The sequence below is a fragment of the Sceloporus occidentalis genome, unplaced genomic scaffold (genome assembly GCF_023333645.1).
Source record: "Sceloporus occidentalis isolate IW3139 unplaced genomic scaffold, rSceOcc1.0.p SCAF_28, whole genome shotgun sequence".
Lineage (NCBI taxonomy): Eukaryota > Metazoa > Chordata > Lepidosauria > Squamata > Phrynosomatidae > Sceloporus > Sceloporus occidentalis.
The window spans coordinates 11,139,583-11,157,513 of record NW_028317008.1 but is presented as its reverse complement, the minus strand read 5'-3'; positions in this window follow the sequence as shown (position 1 = coordinate 11,157,513).

Genomic DNA, 17,931 nt, shown 5'->3' with positions numbered 1-17,931 from the left:
TGAAATTGTAGATTTCACACTAGTAACTGAAAAGTCTCAAATGTAAAAATTTGAATTTTTACATGTAATTATGTAATTAGTAATATTGTATTTATTTAATACAGGCAAAATAAAATAAATAATGCATTCATTGTTAGTTTTGCATTCATTTCAGTTTTGCTGATTGAACATGAGTGGAAACCTTTTTGGGATCAGTGTTTTTTTAAGACCTGCTCATGGAGCTGATCCGTAGAATTAAACTGGGGTTTCCTCCATCCTATGGTAGGCTTTGCTTGCTGAAAACTACGAGTAAAACACTATTTGTCTCTTATTTTTTTAATCCACTGAGCATGATGTCCAGTTGTACCCAAGTAAAAAAACAAGGAACCCACAACATTGATATTTCTTTAATATGATCTCACTGATTTAATTAGGAAGTGTAGTGCAGTTGATACCCTTTTACCATATAATCTCTTCTCCCCCCTTTCTTGTCACGTGTGTCCGACCCATCACACTAGACGTGCGAGTGCATTAAGCCCATGTACAAGTACCTCAACAATGCATAATGTATCAGACACAGACTGACACAACGCTCTGTTCCTGGGATAACTTTTAGCTTGTGTTTGGATTTCACATGTCAGATTAACCCCTTTTGTGCCTTCGGTTTTTAACTTGTTTGTTAAAGTGTCCCTTCATAATGCACAGTACACACACATTCTTCTGTGAACCAAGGTGTATTTTACCCACCTGACTTTAATGAGAAGATATACCCACCATCTGATATGCATCAGGCTTTCAAAGATCTACTTTTTTTCTGGAAATTCTGATTTCACAATTGTAACAAACTCCATTCAGCATGTTAACTTTAATCAGAAACGATGTATCATTGAGCAATGTTTTAAGTACAATACTTATTGTATTAAGGACTAGACTACAATGACCCAGGGCCAGACATCCAAGATTCAAAAGGTCTCTTATGCCGAGGTCCTAGACAGCAAACACACAGGCCTTGGCTCCATTGACAAAACACCAGTAAGGAGGCCCTTTCTGATAAAATTATAAAATTTGGAAAGGGCCTTATCCACACCAAGGGCCTTATCCATGTGGTGTGATAGATGGCTATGGAAGGGACTGAAAAGGGGATCTATGAGATTAGGGGGATGACTAGACCTTCTTCAGGTGAGATGTACCATTTTGTCTGCACATTGTGAATTGTTTTGTGTATAAAGATAAAGGGCAGGGCGTTGGCAGAGAATGAGCTGCAAATATTTGAGAGCAGCCACAATGCCGTCTGCAGTATCACTACTCCAGAGTTTGTCGGTCCTGACACACCAGCCGCTTCATGCCACAAATCCAAGGGCAGAACCTGCAATGACCCAAAAAAATGGCTATCCAATGATTAAGACATTTAAATATAGTCTTGGAATTACAGTTTGCAACATGGCTATGCTGCAATTCATGTACAGTGTTTTCTTTTGTTATGACTCTTATTTATTTCTGGACTTAGAGGAGATTGTTGGATAAATTCAATCATAACAGATACAATTGTGCCAACAATTGATGAAAGATTAAGTGTTTACTTTAAAGGTAAAAATAGGAAAGCAGGTTGAGACAGGTATTCCACTCATTAAACATTACGCATAACAAGATCACTTCACTATTTAATGTCCTTCATTGAAAGAAAATCAAATGCACATTATGCAAAAGGGAACACCGAGTAAGCCCAAGAATGTACTACTGTGCCAGCTAGTGATTAAAAACCTTTCACCAGCTTGCCCTTGGGAGTTGGCATGGCATTTTCGAAATGCCAACGTGGGTGTGTTCTATTCGCTGAAAGGTAAGCTTGTGCAAGCATTGCAGATTTTCATTTAAAGAGATTATATGTACCTGAATAGAGCATTACCTGGCTTGAGGATTTTGCTGGGCACACACCCTTTAAGGATTAATTAAATGATGATTTATACATTTCCAGATCATTGGAACCTAGTTTAGCAGAAGATACATGATAAATACACAGTAATCTGCTTATCAATATTTTTGTCTTCTGGTGTCACGTGTGTTCTATGAGGAAGCCAAGCTCCACCAAATAGGGTGGTTTGAAAATAAGAACTACATAAAACTGGAGCACACCCTTCTTCAATAACCATTCATTATCTGAGTAGTCTATTAAAATCAGAATGTGCAATGACCACAGTACCAACCACATCGGCGGGTTCTGGAAAACATTATAATTGAATATGAAGCATTTGGATTCTTGAAGTGTAGATGGTTACCAAAATTGACAGTTATTAGAAGGCACAACTTGATCTAGCATTGTATGCTTTTTCAAGCATGAAAATTAATCTTTATTTGCTACTGGACCTAACCTATCTATCTATCTATCTATCTATCTATCTATCTATCTATATATTAAATGGAGTGCTAGGTGGTAAACAAATGGAGTTGACATATACACAGGACCTTCACATTTTTTTCAGAAATCTGGATTACGAGACTGAGACTTTCACCCCTTAAAAATAAATGAAATATATAAATATACATATCGACCATAAATATAGACTCAATTATGTTACATTATCATTAATATCCATTTACATATTTTCAATCACATATAAGTGTATGTCTAACTTGAACTGAATCTTTGCTAACTCATATAAACAATAATACAATGAAATATTAATAAAGTCTAATACTAACAAGACTATAAAGACTAAGATTATATGAAAAATCAAACAATTATTATTTATTGATTTATACATGACCATCATATTCCGCAGAACTGTACAATGGCTAAGCAGGAAATGTATCACATAACAAGTTTGACTTACAGAAATGAAAGTTTTGTGAGGCCCAGCTCAAATGAACAGCTCACCAACTTGAGCTTGTCAAAAAATATTCTACTTATGTTTAACAGAGGGATTTTCAAATTATATCCAACTGAATCCAACTTTCATTATTTTAGTTAATCTCTCCACTAAAATGCTTATTACATTAAGGTGTTTCATTTTGTTTATTAGTATAAACATGCGGTTACTTCAGTCATTTGTAATATTCAGATTTACGTTTAATAGTTGACATATTATCATTGTATATATAAAGTTTAACATGCATAACCAAGAACAGATGAGTCCAGCTTCCTATTACATTTTCCATTGTTGACCTTATCTACCACAATAGCTTTGTTTACTCTTATGCATTCTCTGATGGGTTCTAAGATGGAGTTCTAGATTAGCAATGAGAGCAGCCTGCTACGTGCATCCTATATTTTTCGCATAAGAGTACGTGAACTTATAAATGATGATGCAGTACAGTTTTTTGAACTGCTGTGAGAGCAAAGTCTCGAGACGCTGATGTTAATGATCACACTTTACTAGCTTGAGCCCATCCATAATCAAGGCCTTTAACTGCAATGATCTTTGGGTTTTGACCTTGGCTGTGATTGCTGTCTGCTGCAGCCTATTTTATGACGCTACTAGTCTAGTACACTACCTTCCTATTTCCAGCCATGGATTAGTGGGTTAGCTAGTTAGGTCTTTTATGTTTTTTCTCTTACTTCCTTTTGTAAAGAGAACATAATATTGGCAGAAGCATGAACGTGACACATAATTATGAACAATAAATTCTAGCACCAGATAAAAACAAATACTGTATAGAAAAGGTATTGCTAAACTGAATTGCATTCTGTAGGAGTAAAGTTTATTCATTTTTTGCAGTGCTGTTCTTTTTTTGTGTGCTAATTTTAAGAATTACCAATATTAACCCTCAGTTGAACATGTGCATATATTTCTAAACGGTTTCTACGATTTGCACTTCGCCCATTTTTTTTCTCTTGGCTTTTATCCACCAATCAGGTCTCTTGCTTGTTTTTATTGTCAGTTATAACCATGTTTTTTCCAGGAACACATATTTCTAAGAAAGCATTACATATGCAGTGGACATTTGCACTTGGGACCACACCTATCCAATGCATAGTGAGCTGTTTTGTTTTAAACGTACCTTTGCAAGTATTCATTAACTGTTAAAATGTGGAGTTACTTTTTATTTCTTTGTATCTCTCTCATTGCATCAGGTTCAGCTCTGTCATCAAGGGCCATGATTTTACGTTTGTTATGTATTCAAACTTCTTACAGAGTTTGTATGACTAATGCTCTCTGCAATTATTTATTTGTTATAATATATATTATTTTAGTGCTTTGTAACCCAAATATATCCTTATTTCAGTAAGAACTGATTTCATACACGTACTGTAACATGTTCACCTGTTGTAAGACACAGTTATTTATATTCAAAATACACCTTTCTGTGGGTTTTTTTTTATTGTTTGCCACTTTGTGAATTATAGTTGGACATCACCGATCTAGCTTTTTGAAATATTGTTTTTTTTATACACACACACACACACATTATATATATATATATATATATATATATATACCAATCAGCCATAACATTTATATATACATTTACATATATTAGGCAGCAAGTGAACATTTGGTCCTGAAAGTTGATGTGTTAGAAGCTGAAAAAGGGGAAGTGTAAGGGCCTAATTGTGATGGCTCATTGATGCACGTGGGGCTGGCCTGTGTGGTCAAATCCAACAGAGGAGCTACTGTAGCTGACAAAATTAATGTTGGTTCTGTTAGAAAGGTGTCAGAACCAGGGCCGGACTGGGACTGAAAAGCAGCCCTCGAAAAATTTGGAGACCAGCCCCATATAGTTTATCTCACGGTGAAGCTCTTATAGCCACACGCACCCCTTATACACACCCGAGTCACACTATGTGCAATTCTTTTTATCTCATTATTTGTATTAAAATGCCAGAAAGCAAAAGTGTTAAAAGGCCCTAATAAATGAAATACATTACACATAATAGGATCAAAACATTTACTACTGCGAACATTTTTAGATGAAAGAGTTCCATTTTATTCAGTGGAACAAAACACTGATCACATTATTCTTCATGATATTCTGGTAAGAAACTTTTATTTCTTTATTAATTCATGTAGACTATTTTTTCCATATTTAATAAAAGCTATGATTGAGACATGTTTGGTTTTTATTTCCTTTCATTTGACAACCTACCCCTGAGTTATGCACCTCTGCCCCCAGGCTTGCCACTCTGCCCCCCTGATATGCCTTCTAACCCCCTATATGCCACTCTGCCTCCAGAAATGCCTTATACCCCCTATATGCCACTCTGTCCCATGATATGCCTTCTAACCCCCTATATGCCACTCTGCCATATAGGGGGTTAAAAGGCATATCATGGGGTACTCTGCCTCCAGAAAAGCCTTATGCCCCACTATATGCCACTCTGCCTCCCTGATATGCTTTATACCCTCTCTTTATACCCTCACTCTGCATCCAGAAATGCCTTATACCCCTATATGCCACTCTGTCCCATGATATGCCTTCTAACCCCCTATATGCCACTCTGCCATATAGGGGGTTAAAAGGCATATCATGGGACAGAGTGGCATATAGGGGGTATAAGGCATTTCTGGAGGCAGAGTGGCATAAAGGGGGTTAAAAGGCATATCATGGGGCACTCTGCCTACAGAAAGGCCTTATGCCCCCTATATGCCACTCTGCCTCCCCAATATGCTTTATACCCTCCTATATGCCCCTCTGCCCCATGACATCCCTTTTAACTCCCTTTATGCCACTCTGCCTCCAGATATGCCGTTGACCCCCTATATGTCACTCTGCATCCAAAAATGCCTTATACCCCTATATGCCACTCTGGCATATAGGGGGTTAAAAGGCATATCATGGGACAGAGTGGCATATAGGGGGTATAAGGCATTTCTGGAGGCAGAGTGGCATGAAGGGGGTTAAAAGGCATATCATGGGGCACTCTGCCTCCAGAAAAGCCTTATGCCCCCTATATGCCACTCTGCCTCCCCGATATGCTTTATACCCTCCTATATGCTCCTCTGCCCCATGATATACCTTTTAACCCCCTTTATGCCACTCTGCCTCCAGATATGCCTTTTGACCCCCTATATGTCACTCTGCATCCAGAAATGCCTTATACCCCTATATGCAACTCTGGCATATAGGGGGTTAAAAGGCATATCATGGGACAGAGTGGCATATAGGGGGGTATAAGGCATTTCTGGAGGCAGAGTGGCATATAGGGGGACACACTTACATACACACACATGCCGATTTTTTTTGTTTTTAACAAATACAAAAAACATTATACAGTACAAAAAATACATTATTTTACTCACCTTCTACTTCTCTTGACTTCCTGGTAGCTGCACACTGTTCTCCTCTATGCTGACAGGAAGTCACTGACCTGACATCCGGTGCTGCAGCAGTCTGAGTGCGAGGGGGCGGAGCTTCCACCTCACGCTGCTCCCATCACTATGCAGCCATCAGACTGCTGGGAATGTAATCTAAACGGCCGGTGCGTGCTGATGCCGCCGGCCGGAGCTACTTTAACACTTTTTTTTTATTTATATGGTAAGCTGGATCGGCTTGCCATATAAAGTAAAAAAAAGTATTAAAGCAGAGGCGGCCGGCGGCATCAGCACGCACCGGCCGTTCAGATTACATTCCCAGCAATCTGATGGCCGCATAGTGATGGGAGCAGCGTGAGGGGTGAAAGGTCAGTGCGAGGGGGCGGAGCTTTCACCCCTCACACCGCTCCCATCACTAGACGGCCATCGCACACGGCTGCTGGGTGCTGATGCCGGCCGGCCGCATCAGCACCCAGCGGCCGCTTTGATTAGATTTCGGGAAGCCTGGGGGGCAATTGCCCAGCCCGCCCCTGGCACCGAGGGAGGCGTTCATTGCCATTTGCAGCCGCTCAGCGGCTGTCTTCATGGTAAGTCTGCCGGCCGCTCCCAGCCCACGGACCTTCCGGCCCACCGGGAAATTTCCCGGTATCCCGGTGGGCCAGTCCGGCCCTGGTCAGATCACACAGTGCAACACAGTTTGTTGCATATGGGGCTGCATAGCTGCAGACCAGTAAGGGTGCCAATGCTGACCCAATTGGTCGATGCCAGAGGAGGCCCCTACAGGCGACCAATAGACAAACTCGGACAGGCCTTTAACTCCTGATGGCGGAACTTGGTCTGGGGAGACCATGGTCTCCCCGCTCCAAGAGTTAAAGGTCCGAACGAGCGATTCTATTGGTCATTCATACGGAACTTCAACTCTTGGAGCGGGTAGACCAGTGGTCTCCCCCGGTCAAGTTGTGGCAGGGGCGGGCTGGACCGGGGGGCAGGGGGGCAATTGCCCCCCAGGCCGCCCTGAATCTACATTAAACGGCCGCGCGGCCGCCCATTTAAGTGCCCGATTCGTCCGCACCAGGGCCGTCTTTAATGCCCGCAGCATCCGCGGTAGGCCGGCCGAACTGGCCGGCACACCGAAATGCCACTGCAGCCGATGTGGCTGTGACTCTTAAAGCGGCCAGCGTGTCTTACGGCCGCTTTAAGAGTCCCAGCCACATCGGCTGCAATGGTTAATCATTAAGCGGCCGTAAGACACGCTGGCCGCTTTAAAATCATTAAGCGGCCAGCGAGCCTGCACAGTGCCGCCCAGTGTCCTGTGTGACTCCGCCCCCTTGAGCTGCACGTCACATCGTCAATGTGATGGGCCGCTCAAGGGGGCGGAGTCACATGGAACAGCTCCTCGTGACAGCTAGAAGAGCACGTTGGAGCACAGCAGCAGTTAAGGATGGCAGCAAAAACGTAAGTATTAAAAAAATAAATAAATAGTTGGGGTAATAGGCGGAAGGGGAGCCATATTCAAAGGGGGGGGCTGCATTGGGACAACAATTAAATGCAAAATGGGGGTGGCTAGGGGGTATAAGTACACAACAGGCAGGTTGGGGCACCACATAAATCAATACACAAAGGTGGGGGCTGGGGGGCTGGGTTCAAATTACATGAGTCAGTCATTAACAATGCAAAGGGGGGCATCAATACACAAGGGAGGGGGTTGGCTGGGGACATCACATAAATCAATACACAAGGGTGTTGGGGCATAATGTACAAAGGGGGCTGGCTGTGGGCACAAAGCCACATGGGGCAATACACAAGGGGCATAATATATACAAAGGGGTCTGGCTTGGGGCACAAATCCACATGGGGCAATACACAAGGGTGTGGGGGGAAATACATTAAAACCAAAGGTGGGGGCTGGCTGGGCATCAATACAGAAGGGGGAAAAACAAAAACAACAAACCATTGTGGAAAGCATTTTGGATGTGGGTGTCAGTGTCGCAGAGCCTGTCCTGGTGTGTGTGTGTTTGGGTGTCGGTGTGGCAGAGCCTGTCCTGGTGTGTGTTTGGATGTTGATGTGGTAGAGCCTGTCCTGGTGTCTGTGTGTTTGGCTGTCTGTGTGGCAGGGCCTGTCATGGTGTGTGTGTGTGTTTGGCTGTCGGTGTGGCAGAGCCTGTCCTGGTGTGTGTTTGGATGTTGATGTGGCAGAGCCTGTCCTGGTGTCTGTGTGTTTGGCTGTCTGTGTGGCAGAGCCTGTCTTTGTGTGTGTGTGTGTTTGGCTGTCGGTGTGGCAGAGCCTGTCCTGGTGTGTGTTTGGATGTTGATGTGGCAGAGCCTGTCCTGGTGTCTGTGTGTTTGGCTGTCTGTGTGGCAGGACCTGTCCTGGTGTGTGTGTCTGGGTGTCTGGGTGTCGGTGTGGCAGGGCCTGTCCTGGTGTGTGTGTGTTTGGGTGTCAGTGTGGCAGAGCCTGTCCTGGTGTGTGTGTCTGGGTGTCTGGGTGTCGGTGTGGCAGGGCCTGTCCTGGTGTGTGTGTGTTTGGGTGTCAGTGTGGCAGAGCCTGTCCTGGTGTCTGTGTGTTTGGCTGTCTGTGTGGCAGGGCCTGTCCTGGTGTGTGTGTCTGGGTGTCTGGGTGTCAGTGTGGCAGAGCCTGTCATGGTGTGTGTGTGTTTGGGTGTCAGTGTGGCAGAGCCTGTCCTGGTGTGTGTGTTTGGGTGTCGGTGTGGCAGAGCCTGTCCTGGTGTGTGTGTTTGGGTGTCGGTGTTGCAGAGCTTGTAGTGGTGTCAGGGCAGGCTGTTTGGGGACAAAATTGTCTCACCCTGGGCTGTTTGGGGACAAAGTTGGCTCACTCGGGACTGTAATTTGTTAATGTTATCTTGGTGCTGGTCGGGTTCTATGTGGGCAGTGTGGACATATGTTTTCTTCATAGAAAATCACACTGAGAAATTCTTTGTAATCATTGATTAGATTGTATCCCCATGACACAGCACATACACATAACATGGAGTTAAATGACTTGGATTTTTTAGATCCTGGCTAATACTTCATTTCTGAGTCTCAGAATTCCTGGAAAGCAGTAAGAACATCTGAGAGGAAACCAGTAACCAAACATACACAGTACACAGAGCAGCTGTAAACTGTATATAATAGTCTACTTGAATCCAGGCTAGACAAGGCATCTAATCAGAATAATATTTTCCTAGTGCAATGTAGAATAAAAACCTATGAATTCTGTATACTGACGTACACTTCAAACTGTCTGAGAGAGATGTATGCTGTATTTAATAATAAGATAAATCCAGCTGACCCTCAAGATAACAAGTAAAAAAACAATAAATTATACAATAGGTTCATATAAAATTACTAGTTAATTTGAGAGTGAATTAGGTTATTTTATGAATTACTATGTTATAAGTGTATTCCAAATATGCATATGTATGTGCTTTATAACTTAAACATCAATATTTATGGTATTTTAGATATTAATGACTTGTCTTCTGGTGGGGAACAGAACTTTATGTTCAGTTTTACATCTAGTTACTTAATGAGTATTACTTGAATTTGTAAATAAAGATTGACATATAACTAGAAAAATAGTTTTACCATAGGGAAAGGACACAAAGTAGATTGGAGAAAAAGAATAGATGCATAGCTACTTCACTCATAATTCTAAATAGATGTTTTATTTGTGGAAACAAGTATTCGGGAACATGGGAATTTTTAGGATGTTCTACCTGTTAATATTAATTGGATGAAAGTTATTTTTTGATTGATTTTAAAGTGTTGTAATATGGTTAATTTTACTTTTTATCTAAGGGCACAGAGGCACATAGCATAGTACGAAAATGGACAATGGTGGGAAGTCTGCTAATAAAAATTATGAAATAATTAAAAAGGTTTCAAAATAAAAGGGATGCATTGAAGGAAACCATGTACTACATTACAATAATTCTTGATGTATTTTACAAATCCATACAGGCAACTAGAATTTTGCATTCAGATTCATACAAATTGCAATTTTAACAAAATTTTTATATTTTGTCAATTCGTATAAAGAGCTGTGAATTTCCACTTTGTTGGTTCTTTCACTCTCACACACTCGCTCACTCATTCTCTCATTCACCCTCTCATTCACTCTTTTGGAATGTCTCCTTACCTACTCTGTCAACCCCCTTCTGTGTCCCTGTTCTGTGCTGCGCAGATCTGCTTTTTATCCTCCAATCGGGGGAGAGAGTGTGCCTTGAAACTCTGCCATTTTAAAGAAGGTCACCAGAGATCATGGCATTGTCTTGTTGTCCACTTCAATAAATGAAGACTTTTTGGAGCAGCATACGAAGACAAGTGAACAAGAGCAAGCGAAGCTGCACAGCATGGAGACAGGGACACGAAAGCATAGAAGACAGGAAGTTATTTAGAGGATATGTGAGAGTGAGTGAAAGAGCAAGAAAGGGTGAATGATGGTGAATGAAAATGAATTTAATTTCCAAATGTTAAAAATAATGAATGGGCCAAAAATTTCTTTTCAAATATATTTTATTAAAGTTTGCAATATATTTTTTTTCTTTTCAAATATATTTTATTAAATTTTGTTTGCACAAGTCTGCAGGCAATGATATTCATTTGCATGACATGCGCAGTGGTATAAAGAGAGATCTATCAAATATTATCTCATTTTCTTCAAGTAATGAATACTAATGTCTGGTCACATGAACACTGCCTCTTTTTGCCAAAAAAATCAGGCATGCAGGCATGCACAAAAATAATTGACTATATTCTTGGTTGTAGCTGATGCAACATTATCCTATCCTATCCTTGAAAGCCCAGAGTGTGTCACCAAAAGGATGCTGATGGTATATCTTTTCCCCTAGGTTAAAACCACTTCCTGTGTACTAGATTAGGGCGCCGGCCAACTCTTCATGTTCGTCTTTGTGGGGGAAAAATGTTCGTATTCCACGAATATTCGCCCGTTCCTGTGTTTGGTTCGGGAGAATATTTGTGTACATTCTTCGTGTTCCTTTTTTTCTTCGTTCTTTGCTGGGGTTTTTTTGTAAAAGGGGTTAATACGGGGTTAACGAGGTACAGACTACGCAGAAGCTTTGGCACCAGGATTTTAAAGGTCCGTACGAGCAACTCTGTTGGTCACCAGCAGGGGCCTCCTCTGCCATCAACCAATGAAGCGCAGGTACATTTCATTGGTTGATGGCAGACGAGCCTCCTGCTGGCGACCAATATAGTTGCTTGTACAGACTTTTAAAATCCTGGTGCTGCAACTTGGCCGGGGGAGACTAGTGATTCTATTGGTCCTTCGTACGGACCTTTAACTCTTGGAGCGGGGAGACCATGGTCTCCCCAGGCCAAGTTCAGCCATCAGGAGTTTTTCAAATTGGTTGATGCCAGAGAAGGCCCCTTAGATTCGCTCCCACAGCTCTTTAACTCCTGACGGGGAACTTATCAACGCAGCATCACATGGGTTAACGGGAGCGTAAATCCGTAGGTTCGCCGTCAGGAGTTAAAGCGCCATAAGAAGGACTTTATTGGCTGATGCTCGCACAGCCCTTTAACTCCTAGTGGCGAATCTACGGATTTCTGCTCCGGTTAACCCCTGTGGTCCTGCGTAGATAAGGTAGGCTAGATGGGGAAGGGACCAGGGAGATCAGTAAACGAAGACGAAGAGGAACATGAAGATTCTTCGTGTTGTGTGTCTTCGTCTTCATATACATGTTGCCGCCACCGCCCCCATGTTCATTTGATCGGTATTCGGGCTGAACAACGTAAACGCACCCTTCGTGTTCGTTTTCATGTTCGCCCAATGCTAATAACATTTAATATACACAAAATCCCTGCATATATAAAGGCATTGCAATTGTGTATCCAGTTTTTACTTTATGTTAGCATTTTTAGAGAACAAAGGAAAATACTTCAATGCAAAGGAAACATTTTCTGCAACACAAACACACTCTTTTCTGTTTAACTCACAGTTGCTCTCTGTATTATTTAATCAGACTAATAACTGTGTATATTTAAGAAATTGTTGCTATAGAGACCATAGCCTATGAAGAAGAATATGTAACATTTGAGCACATCATATAAATGCAATACATTCCAGTTTAATGTGGTCACTGACTAAACACATGACTTGTGTCTGAGGATATACAATTATGGTCAACATTATTGGCACCCTTGAATATTTTGTATAGCCTTGAAAAAAGTATGTACTAAAGCAGCTTTGGTCTATATACACTCATATGTTTGATACATAACAGCACAGAATGATATTGAGGCATTGCAGCAACACCAGCTGAGCAAATAAAAGCACTAGAAATGAAACACACCTGTTGATAATTTTTCAGTGCACTTGACTTGAATGAACCAATAGATTATGGCTTTAATGCTTAAATTCCTTGTTCCATTATTACAATGCTGAGAACAAAAGAGCTGTCTGAGAGCATCAGAAATGCTAGTATCACATAAGAATTTCAATTTTTAGGGTAAAAAGCCATCTCCACAGACCTTGGTATCCTTACTTTTTTTCTCAATAATATTTCTTATTTTTGTTTTAATAGACCAAAATTTGTTGACATACAATAAGATCCTTGACAGAGTGTAAGAAGTTTAAGAACCTGCAATGAGTATGAATGGGTATGAATATTGCCCTCTACCCGATCCTCCAATCCTCCTGCAAGCGCTGTCATTTTGGCTGAAATCTATGCCAGGTTATGTCCGTGGAGATGCGGATGATGATAGAAGAGAAGGGAGAAGGTAGAAGATTCTTAAGAGGATGCAGAAGAATTGGTGAGAGGGCGTCACTGAAAGCACCAGCATTTTGGTGGAAGTTCCAGCCAGGTTATGTCCGCAGAGATGTGGACGAAGATAAAAGATTGAAGATGGCAGATTGAAGATAGAAAAGAAGATAAAAGATAGAAGATGATGCAGAAGTAGTCGGCAGAATTGGAAGTGGTCAGCAGAAAAGGTAGGGAAACATTTAGCGAGAGGGAGAGCGTGAACGAGTGTGTGAGAGTGAATGTGGAATAGTTCCGAAATTAAAAATGCCATGAATTTTCATCCAAACCAAATTGGCAGAGAACAAAATTTGCTGCCCAAAAATGAACAGGCCCAAAACAAACTGAAAAATGAATCTGAAACGTTTTTATCATTATCATTATGGTGGATTATCAAAATATTTTATAAAAGCAAAAGATCAGCTTACATTTGCAATATACTGTTCAATCAGGGGATAGATTGAATGTGACTATTTAAGCAAGTATGCCCACATGTATATGTAATTAATGGATGCGGCTGCTTGTATGTGTGAATGGCTGGTAACTGTGTGTATGTGTCAGGACACGGGTGATCAGGTCGGGTAGGAGCCCATGCGCAGGGAATACTTGGGGTTCAGTCTGTATAACAGGACCAGCAAATAAGGGTAATACAGTCAAAGCAAGAAACCGGACGTATGGCAAAATAAATACCGGTAATAAGTCTTTTGGCAGGGAGCCCGCTTAGAAGGGCACGAAAGGCACACAGCCCGCTTGGAAGGACACAAAGCAGGGAGTCCACTTGGAAGGACACAAAGCAGGGAGTCCACTTGGAAGGACACAAAGCAGGAAGGACACAAAGCAGGAAGGACACAAAGCAGGAAGGACACAAAGCAGGAAGGACACTTGGAAGGACCATAGACTTCAATACAAAGGCCCTGACTGAAGGGCAGGGCAGTTTCATAAAGGCAGGGTAATCCAGATAACAAGGCCCAGCTGGATGTATTGATTAGGGCTCAACCCAGGTAACAAGGCACACCTGATCCCAGTAATTGAGTTCTGAGTGCTCCAGAGGGCGGAGGGTGGCCACTAGTGGTAGCAGAGTTCTATACAACAGGTATGATGAGGTAAGCGATGGTTCAGGCAGTGAAAAAGTGGTTCCTGACAGCATGTGTAAATGAATGTAAACTGTTATAGACAGCGCACTAATTAATGGTCAACATATGCTGAGAAAACATCAAGCTCTGGTGGTGTTTGAGTTTTGCTATTATACTTGATTTGTTTAATTAGGTCTAGGAAATGTATTAGGCTAGTTCTCTATTTCATCATATATTTGTTTAGAACATATCTACAAAATTTAGCTTTGAAGTGTTTCTTTGAAACTTCAAAATTATATCATTGAGTTAAATACGATTCATGTGAACAGTGCTGATTGCTGGGAAATGTCCCAAGTACTACAAATCAATTTTATTCAACGAATTCTGCTTGTACAGGTGCCCTGCTTCAAAGAGCTCAGATACGCAAGCTATGAAGAAAGAGATTCAATTTTGTAATTATAATATACATCTGTGAAAAATGTTTGCATTGATTTTTAAAAGCAGAAAACACATCATTGTGTCAGATGAGGATGCATTTAATCAAATCAAATACTTTTGGAATTTTTTTAATGTGATTTCAGTGTATACTGTATATGATAATTGCATTACCATTTCAATCTCTATTAGGATTTGTGTCTGTAAATTTGTAATTCTAATAAAAAAAATTACATAAAAGTTTAATAACTTAATTAAAAAAATGTATTGCTCATAACTATTAACTACCATAACTGATCCTATGCCATTGTTCTTGTTCTACAGTAATAAGTATATATATGTATAATATACCACTTTATCTGTCAGTGGTCATTGCCTCAGTGCCCACGCTGGCCCCTGTACATGAGCATAAAAATTGGACTATGGAGCAACAGAAGAAAAAAGGAATCATGTTTTCTTTTACATCATGTGGATGGCTGGGTGCGTCTCTTACCTGGAAAACACATGGCACCAAGATGCATCCATGGAGGCCCCACCTCGCAAATTACAGGACTTAAAGGACCTGTTATTTTATCTGCCATTAGGCAAACAAATAAACATCCATCTTTAAGAGCAGAAAACATGGTATGTTAGGTTGGTAGATGTTAAAAATACAATGTTAGTGACCTAAGCAGCATCACTGGACTCAAGCAGTAACTCATCAAAATCTGTTGGTCTCTTAGTGTGTTCTATTGCAATGGCTGTTCATTGTTTTTTGTAATTAATCAGGGTTCTAATCTTGTATAAAAGTAAATCAACACTATTTATATCCTACAGCTGTACTTTTTCCCTAAAAAATTGCCTGTGCGTGAATTATGTTCTGATCTGTGTAAAATGAGTCCACATCATAGCCAGCATCATGTGACCTGCGCTACTGCTGTCTGTAGTGACCTTGGCTTGTTACCTGAACCACTGTAATGACTTTTAGGTGCCTCAGACTGGAATTGTGTATTATTGTTGTTATTATTATTATTATTATCTTTCATTTGTACAGCCCCAACAATTTAAGCAGCACTTCTTACAGTACATAGATTTAAAGAGTATTTAAAGAGTCAATTAGAATTGACAGACTAAAACAAACGATTACATTAGGTAAAGAGGGCCCAGCTTGCAAGCTAGCGGGCATGAGATAATGTTTTACTAGACAGTACGTGTCTGCTTCTACACTTGTAATGTCCAGTAATATGGAGAGACGGGGTCGTCTATTGTTCTCCTGAAAAATGTGATGAGTGAAAGAGCTTTAACTGCATCAGGAGAAACATTCCCAGTGTCCTTGTTTCCTTGACTTTAGGGGAAATTTTTGTGATCTAACTACATTAATTCATTACAATTTTAGCAACTTTTTCCTCAGTGATGATTATAACTGTTTTCTGATTATTTCTTTAAAACATCACCTAATGGAAGCTCAGTTATGTGTCTCAGAGTGGCATAGCTAGTATTCTCTAATCAATTTCCTCTTCATTCTCCTCATTCCATCCTTACAGTCTTAACAATCAGCAAACATTAGCAACTTAATAATAGGGCCTGGATAACAAGCAGATCCTAAGAACAGAAAGTTAAATACCGTATATATTTATTGATTATTTTTATCTGCAAACAATAGAACTTTTTTCGAAAAGATCCACTTTAAGCATGTTTTACTCCAGTAAGTGTCGTTTTCTTTAAAGTATTCCATTTTGGGCCATTTTGCTCATTTGCTTTCCATAAATGCACATACAGGAGAATGAGTGTAAAACAACTGTTCCTCTTAATTATTGCTTTCTATGATTTTGAACTCAGACAACATGGTGATCACTGAAAAGATTGTTAGGAGTGACAGCTGTACCCTACACCAACAGAACTTTGGAAAATACCCCACCTATGATCTTTCAATAAATTGCTCAAATAGCCACTAAGTTACTTTACTGTGGTATTCTAAGCATTCTGAGGACGCATATATTTATAGTAAATCAATTTTATGTTTCTTGACACATCGTTAATAGATATAAAGGATGTGACCTGATCTATCAAGAAGTATTTTCTTGTCCCAAGTTTCAAATAATGTGTTTTCTGAGTTTATAATAACCCTAAGAACCACTTTTCTCCCATACATGTTTCCTTTATATTGTACTTAATGTTGTTATGTTTTTGTTCACATGGAATAGAAATTCTGAGAAAGTAATTAAAGAGTGCACTGAATATGTATAACGTTGTAGGATATTTACATATGCAACTATATGTACAGTTTCTACTGTTTTATATGTAAAATACTACAGTCTTAAATCAACTTCTGTAACAGTGAGAGCTATCGCTGCTGCTATGAGCTGTCCTAGCAGAACTTGCACTTTCCAAGAGAATGGATTCTGAGAAAAATGAAAAAAAAAAGCTTGAGTTCCCGAGAAACATTAAACTGACACACGGGACTCATAAATGAAACAGCAGACATTTCACTGCTTTACTCTTTACTGTTTCCTGATTTCTTGGAAAAATTGGCATAATGCATTGAAATGGATTATTTACCATGACTGGTCAACCGTGCAAATAATTGTCATATTTCAAAGAAATGTATGTTTTTTTTTTATTTTATAGAGCTGAAAGAACTGTACTTTTAAAATATTTTTTAAACAACTACAGTAACTAACTACGATTCTGTTGCTTTGAATTAAAGACAAAAATCACCATATACAAGTTACATTTCTTTAAAAAAAATTAATATGAAATACACTATATGAATAAATGGGACACCTGACCATTACACCAACCGGGACTTTGATGGCAGTAGAGTATTTGAAGGCCTGGCTCGCAATTTCCATTCTAGTTCATCCCAAAGGTGTTCGATGGGGTCGAGGTCAGGGCTCTGTGCGGACCAGTTAAATTTTTTGACACCAATCTTATCCAACCATGTCTTTGTGGACCTTGCCTTGTGGACAGTCACGCTGGAATAACATTTTCAAAACATTTTATCTATTCCAGCATGACGGTGTCCCAGTGCATAAAGCAAGGTCCATAAAGACATGGTGGGATGAGTTTAGTGTGGAAGAACTTGACTGGCTGCACAGAGCCCTGACCTCAACCCCATCAAACACTGAACTGGAATAGAGATTGCGACCCAGGCATTCTCATCTAACATCAGTGCCTGGCCTCACAAATACTCTACTGGGTAAACTTCCCGGAAGAGTGAAAGCTGTTATAGCTGCGGGGGGGGGGGGGGGTCATTCTTTTTATGTCTACCTAATAGATAAAATACACATATTTTCCATAGAAGACTTGTATATATGCATGTGTGTGTTTTAATGTTCAATATATGTAAATTGTGTCAATCCCTTACATTATTGTACTTCATCATGGAGTTATATTTTTATAATGTAGCTCAGGAATGATAAAAGACATTTAATGTAAATCTACGTTATTCGC